This window comes from Varanus komodoensis, unplaced genomic scaffold (assembly GCF_004798865.1).
Source record: "Varanus komodoensis strain SLA01 unplaced genomic scaffold, ASM479886v1 scaffold32, whole genome shotgun sequence".
NCBI lineage: Eukaryota > Metazoa > Chordata > Lepidosauria > Squamata > Varanidae > Varanus > Varanus komodoensis.
The window spans coordinates 8,200,021-8,207,729 of record NW_025335798.1 but is presented as its reverse complement, the minus strand read 5'-3'; positions in this window follow the sequence as shown (position 1 = coordinate 8,207,729).

Sequence of the window (7,709 nt, the reverse complement as noted above, 5' to 3'; positions counted from 1 at the left end):
TTGATTATGCAGAGATACAGTGACTGGTCCAGGATCACTCAGCCAGTTTCATGGGCCATTAGCAGTCCGAACCCGGGCTGTCCTCCTCTAGCCACACTGGCTCCTTCTGCTGACACTATACATAGTTGCTGTTGAGGAAAACAGACAGATTTTCCAGCAATGGGGGGCGGGGGGAGTTCCTAGAAAATATCACACCCCTGTCCACACACATTCTATAAATTAATTTTCAGGCATTCCTTTGCTGAGGGGGAGTTGCTTTTCTAGCAACAGGGCACAAATGGGAAGGGACAGGGCAATGTAAGAGACCCTATATTGAGAAAAAGGCATATTAGTATATCAAGTATAGTGAACATGGTGAACATACCACACATGGTCCATCCGTCTGGAAAAGATGATGGCCTTCCATTGGATTTTGATCCTTTCAAGAAAATATGGACAGCTCTCTCATGGCACTTACACACAGGCTGCCTGATCCATGAAATGTTACGGGAGGTTCCAATGATGCTTTCTCATTTTAATCCTCCCTTGTTTCCATGCCTCTTCTTTCATTTTTTTCCCTTTCCACCAAAAAAGAAAAAAAGTTATGAATGGAAATAATGAGTAGTTGCTGTCTTTTTGGATAGGTAGCACTAAGAGCCATCCTTCTGGAAGCACCCCTAAGGTGCTTCCAGCCTATTGATGGTGTCTTTGCTTCTCAGAAGCCCCCAAACCTGGAGGCTTCAGGCATTCCTATGCCCTGCCAGGCTGCAGCCATTTGGCCAGGAGGAGGATCTTTGCTTCCCTGTTCCCCCTTTTTTTTCTAGATGGGCATCTGAGGGAGAGGGAAGGAGGCTGGAAAATAAATTGTACCCTGGCTTCTCCATTCTCCTCCCTATTTGCCGCAATGCCCCCTTCCCAGTCTTAGAAAGGCAGCTGGCAATGTTCTTGCCATGCTGGCTATCGGGAATGCTCCTTCAGGGACTGCAGAATTGCTCTCCCTGTCACGTAATTTTAACAGAATACTCAGAGCCTCTGATACCTGAACAGTCCATAAACATTTTGTGGGAAAACTATGTTGTATTGGCTCCCTGGCTGAATGTTCACACTTTCACCTTCCCCTCACAGTCTCCTAAACAGTGTATAGAATATGTATTCATAGAAGCAGCCCAGGTGTTCTGAACATCGATTTGATAAAAGGGACCATGAAAGCTTAGCATGGGAATCGTAAGGAATCCTCCTGATCTATGGGAAGGTTTAGTGAGGGCCAGTGGAGTCTCTGCAAAAGCAGGGAAAGGGAGTCACAGAGGTCTGGGAAGTATATCGTTCGCCATTTTCTAGCCACACAGATTGTTAGAACATGGGAACAGTGCCATTTGTAAGCACACAGACACTGGGAGGGTTATTGTACTTTTGACACCAATTCACATGTTATGTACACTTGTTATACATGCGAAGAGATTCCACGAGTAGAAATGGGGCTGTGTTACTAGTCTTGCTGAATTTGGCGCTGCCAAAAGGGTTGGATGATAGTGGAGGAACATAGCTTGTGCTAACAGGATACCTCCCACTGCCCTTCTACATGAAAAAGAAGGGGTTTTTTTTTGTGGGGGGGGGTTGGCAAATATGCTAAGGCTATGGGAAGTAGTGAGGTTAAAAGCATCGGAGCTGAATGTACTGTATCAGTGCTGTAGCAGGGCCAGGGATCACTGGCTTGCAGTGCCAGGACCTTCTTCTGAGTGGGGACCCTGACATGATCTGCCCTTATCCTCTCAGAATTCCCTGTTCCCTCCTAGCTTACTGCAATTCTCCCAATAGCAGGGGGGAAATTAATTTTCTCAGCAGTACTATAGTGTTCCTCATTGTAATGCAAAGTATTTTGGAGTCATTGGGTCTTGAACAGATAATTAAGACCAATTAGCTTTAGCAAAGATGGCTTTTGCTGGAGAAGAAAGCCTGTTACAACTAGTTTGTTGATATGGAGCTGCACAACGGCCTGGATTGTTGGACTCCCCTTGGGGACATGGTCATGCTGAGCACCTGCATTTCAAACCTTCATGACAATACTGCTGCTTCGCATTCGCCAAGGAAGGAGTAGCAACCCCAGTGCTAAATGCAGGGCAAATGGCATCTTTGTAACCTGGCCTGACAAGTGGTAAAGAAAGCTGGGTCTTGTATTCAAAGGGTGATATCTATTAAGTCCTGGTTCTGTCAGCAGAATGGGGAGGGGGTACACCCTCCTTCCTCTGGTCACCCCTGAGGACTCATACTCTTTTCCTGGAGGGTTACACAACATTCTGGAGCAGAAGACTTCAAGGGGCAGAAGAGGAGAAGCAAACCCTACTACATGAGAAGATAACTGCTCCGGGTGTATCCTAATAACCCAAACAGATGCCTAAATACTCAGTTAAATCAAAGGATCAGAAACTTACTATAATGAGGAAAATCCACACTATACATTCTTGCAAAACTTGTAAAGATGATTAGGCTGGGAATGCAGCAATTAAACAGAAAATGTATGCCTTGTTTTCCTTAAGCAATGGGCTTAAATGGATGACTTGCTTCACCCCATTTCTCTGAGCAGTGAGAAGTACCACAGCACAGAGATTACCCACTTGTTTAATTAATTAATTTGTACCTCACCATTCTACTAAAAGTGGCACTCAGGGTGGGGTACAAATGAATGGTACAACCACTAATAAGCAAACACATTGGAACACCATGAAAAACAATAAACAACCATCACAGCAGAATAGAAGCAGTCCCCAGCTTGATACACCTGGTTGTGCCGCCGAGTTCCACTTGAATAATGTGGTCTTTCCCCACTGTCAGAAGGACCACAGCGAGGGAGCAGACACTTGGCTGGTGGTCCACAATTTGGCAGTGGTTACTAAGAATCTCACTTGTGTCATCCCCCCGCCTGCCCCCAAACATGCCTCTGAAGGGAGTGGTCTCAAAAGAAGAACATCTATGGAAGATCTTAAGAATTGGGCAGGCTTGTAGGGGAAAAGGTGTTCTTCCTGGTAGTCTGGTCTCAAGCCATACCACTCTTTGTAGGTCAGAACCAGCACTTTGGATTCTGCCTGGAAACATACATTTTCTGTTGCAACCAAGGAGTCTCATGTTCTTTGCATTTAGCTCTATTTGTAATAGTTGAACTTATTTATTAGGGAACGGACAAATCTATCCGTTTTACTCTCTCTCACATTCATATGGTTAATACCTCAAGTTCTTTCCCTCCTGTTCATAAATGCCAGTGGCAGTGCTGGCTGGGAAGGACGGGAGTTGTACTGCAAGATATCTGGAGGGCAACAATTTTGGGAAAGCTGGTACAAACAGTCTTCAAGAATAATATGAAAATATCCAAGCAGTCACCCTGCCTTAAAACAGTGGCAGGAATACTTCCTTATTTCTATGTTCACTTTCCTTATGTCTCCAACCCTGAGTTAATGTTCTTCTTTTACAGTGTTTGCCCCCTCGTGTTACCTGCCACGCAGGTCTTTGTGGCTGCGCTCCATTTCTAGATCATTTCATGAGGTCTACGGTAAAGATAAGAATCTAGGAACAAACAGGTGGGGTGTGTGCACAGGTTGCGTGGAACCCAGTATCACTTTGCTGCTTAAACAGAGAGCCTGAGGATTCCACTGATGGAAGCAGCCACTGAAACCCACAAAGAAAGCCAAGCATAGCTCTTCCTGTGGGCTGAAGGATGCAGAGTGCAAACTGAACGATCCGTGGTTTGATTTGTGATGTCCAGTTGATGCTGAACATCCAGCTCTTGGTTTAAGCGGATTTTAATAAAAGTCAACGGGACTAGGCTGGCTTAAACCAAGCTGTCAGTTTTAACTGTTTGTAGCGGTATTTGGGTTTGGAAAATTTCTTGACACATAACACCCTTACATAAGAACTGAATGACCTGGTTTAATACTCTCTAGTTTAGAAGATATTGCTTCAGAATGCAGATGGAGAAGGTGCTTTCAATGTTCTCTGACTGCAAATACTTCTGGAACGTGGAAACTGACTATGGCAGAAGGATTTTGCTTAGCTCCTGTGATATGCTAGTTTGCCATATGTCCATTTGTATACAGAAAGCATTCAGAAATGTGATCATCCACCCAGTGTCTGAAATGGTACAGACCAGCAAGGGCAGCATTACAGGGTTCCACTGATCTCATAACACAGTCGTTAATCTCCCAAAACAAAACATCCTGCGTACATTCCAGTTCCAAAACGCCCAGTTCCAATCAAAGCTGCCCCTTTAAAGCTCGCTTTTCCTTTGCACTCTCCCAAGCATCCCAAAATGTGCACCAGGGTGGGAACTTAAGGGAGGATTGTTGCTGCAGAAGGGATTTAAATTCAATCCAAAAAACATTTCACAGCTAAAGTTTGCCTTTGGTTTTAATTCAAAGCTTGCCTTCTGACAGCAGCCAAGAAAAAGCCAAAGGGGAGAACAGACATTTCAATGGGCAGTGTCCAGGGATGGAATCAGCTGAGGCTTCAGACCCCCTCACTTGAGCAACTGTGCATGCTTGCTCTGAACTGAAACAAACTTCTTTTACACATTTATTTTGAAATACTGCCCAACCCTGGGTAGCCCTTCCCAAGTGCCGCTGGGACACTTTAAAGGGACTGCTCATGGCTGTCAAAACAGGGACTCAGAGAGCTGGCCAAACAGCCCATTTTCCTGATCTCCAGAACCCCCATGATGAATGCAGTACAGTTGGTGACTGTGGTGGGCAGGAGGTTGGGGTTAGGGACAGTGTCCCCTGGGTTACTGTGACATGCAAGCAGGCCATCTCCCTTGCGCCAGAGCTCTCTTGAGGCTCAAGGGAATGTTAATAGCAGAATTATTTCCTTCTACAGGATTTATGATGGGAGTATAAGAAAACATATATAGAACTAAACAACCACAACTACACATGTTTATTATTCAAGATATTGCATTCTGAAGGTGGGAATTTTTATTGCCTCTTTGGGTTTATTTAGTTCTATAACCCAGATTCAGTCTGACGTAATACATTTGCAGAGTGAACAAATGAAACACATTCACAGTCCTAAAAAGAAACCACACCTGGCTTGTAATCTTTTCCCCCACCCCTGCAATTAGGCATTGGAAATTGTATTTTTAAATTATATTAAAAGAAATTCCTCATTTTAAAAATTAACTCCCACATTTCTCTCCCCTAGAAGAATGAAAGCATGGAATCTCAAAGAATTGCCATGTCAATGCTATGTTGAACCTGACCACTGTAGGCCAGACACACAGTCACCACTGACCAGACTGTACTGGTCAGTGGGAACAAGACCAGAATCTGATAAAGGCAAATTTTCATTATTGTACTAATCCCATGAACAGGGTAAATATTCTATGATCTGTTGTTCTGTATTGCATTGCATTGCATTGGCGAGAGTGAGAGTCACTCCAGAACTGCTTTTACCTTGCCCCTGTCATGGGCCCACTCAGAAATAGTCCCTTCAGCCCTACTATCTGAAGTGGAAGAAAAGCCTCCACTGCAAATAGGTGTAAGAGGGTCCAATTTGGATTAAGAGTGTAATTAAGGAAAGGATTAAAGTCCTTTTCACTCTGTTCCATGGTTCGGCTCCCCTGCCGAACTGAATTAAAAATCTACCACTGTGCAAAGCAAAACAATGGGGGAAATGCCACCTCTAGTTTGGCCTTATGGTTGGATGCAATCTCCCTTTCCTTATTTTATTTCCAAATTTTCAATTATACTTTTTCCTTCACCCCTTTTGGGCTAGCAGTAACTGCCACCATTTCCCCATGAGCCTTTTGCTGTTGAGAGGCAAATTATGTATCTCCAAATTTTAAAAAATTGATTGACGGGCCAGGAAATTACAGGCCCAGCATCTGCCTCTGTATTTTTGGTACAAATAATTAAGACAAGAATAAACATATACTAATTATTGAAGGGGTATGGGGGGAATATTCTTAAGAGTCATGAGGAAAAGAATTGAAAATCAAAGAGTCCTTAGACAAATCCCTTTAGAAGAATTTATAATATGGCAATATTTATTTATTTATTTATTTATTTAGAAAATTTCTATGCCGCCCCATTCGCCGAAGCCTCGGGGTGGCTCACAAATATATCAATTAAAATATTGTACGGTAAAAATATAAAACAAGTTAACAATATAAAATAAGTCGCCCTGGCCGAAGAATAAAATACTTCAATACAATATTTTAAAATACTTCAACACAATATTTTAAATATTGTGTACTTTCCTCAACATCCCATCTTAATGAATTTGTAGAGCTGAAAAAGATACAAAAAGGGAAACCAACATGATTACAAGGTTGGAATACCTTTGTTATGACCAAAAGCAGTTCTGGCTTTTAGTTTAAAGAAGAATTAGATAACGGATGACATCATATCTCATCATGCATGGTGTGGAGAAATTGGACAGATATATTTTCCGCCTTTCGTAAAAGTAGAACTTAAAACAGCTAACACACACACAAAGGCACACACATGTGCATTCACACGCATACACACACAGAACCATCTATGAATGTGGCACTTCACAAAGAACAGGTATGGCAAGTCTCTGTCCCACTGGGCTTATGCTCTCAATCAGACACAAGAAGCAACATATACAGCCAAATTTTGGAAGTGGAGCCATGAGCAGGCAGGGAAGGGTTTTATTTATTTAATTAGGTCAAGCTTTTATGATTATTAGATTATATTATTATTCCGATCACACATACTTTGGCTTAGTTACAACAAGGTAAGGGCAATCAGTTTCACTGAGGACAAATACCTTGAGGGGCCAAGAAAAAGAATCGTGTTCTGTGACAGCTGTTTTGGTGAAGGAGTAGCCACTCTAGTGTGAACGACAGAAGAGAAACTGGATAGTGGAGAGGCCAAATCAATGAAAAGAAATGCTGGAGAAAGAGAGAGAGGTGCCAGTTTGCGGTGTTTCCAGACAACACATTTATCCCAACAATTCACAAGATGTGTGTAAATGTGAAGACGATGAAATCTTCTCCTTGGAATCCTCCTGCAATTTTCTGTTGCATCTTCCATCACTTGGTTATCATAGAAAATCTGTGATGAAAGACAAGACAAGCCTGTAGGTGCTAAATGCCTCTTCTCATGGTTGGCACTAGGAGCTCCCTGTCTGGAAGCAGCCAGTGTTGGAAGCAGGAAATTGCATCAGGCCAGATCAGGCAACCGAGTATTCAGGACACACAAAGTCTCCGCAGGCATGCTCTGTACAAGGACTCTCCAGGTATAGCTACCAAATGACTGAGTACAATGGAAAATGATATTAAAAGGAGACAAACAACAAGAACAATTATCAAGCTACACAGCCATGGACCATGGCATCTCTAAGTGCCTCTGTCTAGATGCCACTGTGGGAGAACCAACAATAAGGGAGTGTAATTTCTCTTTATTCCCTGCTTGGAGGCTTCCTGAAGTCTGGCTGGCCACTTGAGGGACCTTTTGCCTGGTCCAGCAGGGGACTTGTTTTTATGTTCTTTGGGCTGAATTGTGAGCTTCCCCTGGTCAGCCTGTGCTTCATGAAGCAGACTCCTGCTACAAGAGCAGACCTGTCATGCCACACCTGACAGTTTCTGCTTCATTTTCAGTGTTCAGATCAAAATGAAGGGAGAATTATTATGAGCACTGTAACCATGAAAGGGCCACATTGAGACAAGGGAGAATCTTTTGCTCATAACAACACACAACCAAATGGGCAGCTTTTTACAT